A 246-nucleotide genomic window follows, 5' to 3' on the forward strand; every position below is an offset into this window, starting at 1 on the left:
AGTCTTTCCAGCCTCTGATCGCTGACTGTTAAAATGACTCAGCATTTTAACATGTTTCTGTTAAACTTGCCAATCGGTTTATGTTTTATACATAGCAGAACCTAAGTTCTCTCAGTACATAGACTGAATAAGTGAACACTTAACTACTGTGACTGCCTGTTGGTGTCGTCATTTTTGTGGTCCGTTTTATTAAGACTTAAGACTTGGATGCTTTTGTCATGTAGTTTCAAGTAAAGCAAGTAAATC

This window comes from Morone saxatilis, unplaced genomic scaffold (genome assembly GCF_004916995.1).
Source record: "Morone saxatilis isolate NCDOM2014 unplaced genomic scaffold, NCSU_SB_2.0 Contig23, whole genome shotgun sequence".
NCBI classification, from domain to species: Eukaryota; Metazoa; Chordata; class Actinopteri; family Moronidae; genus Morone; species Morone saxatilis.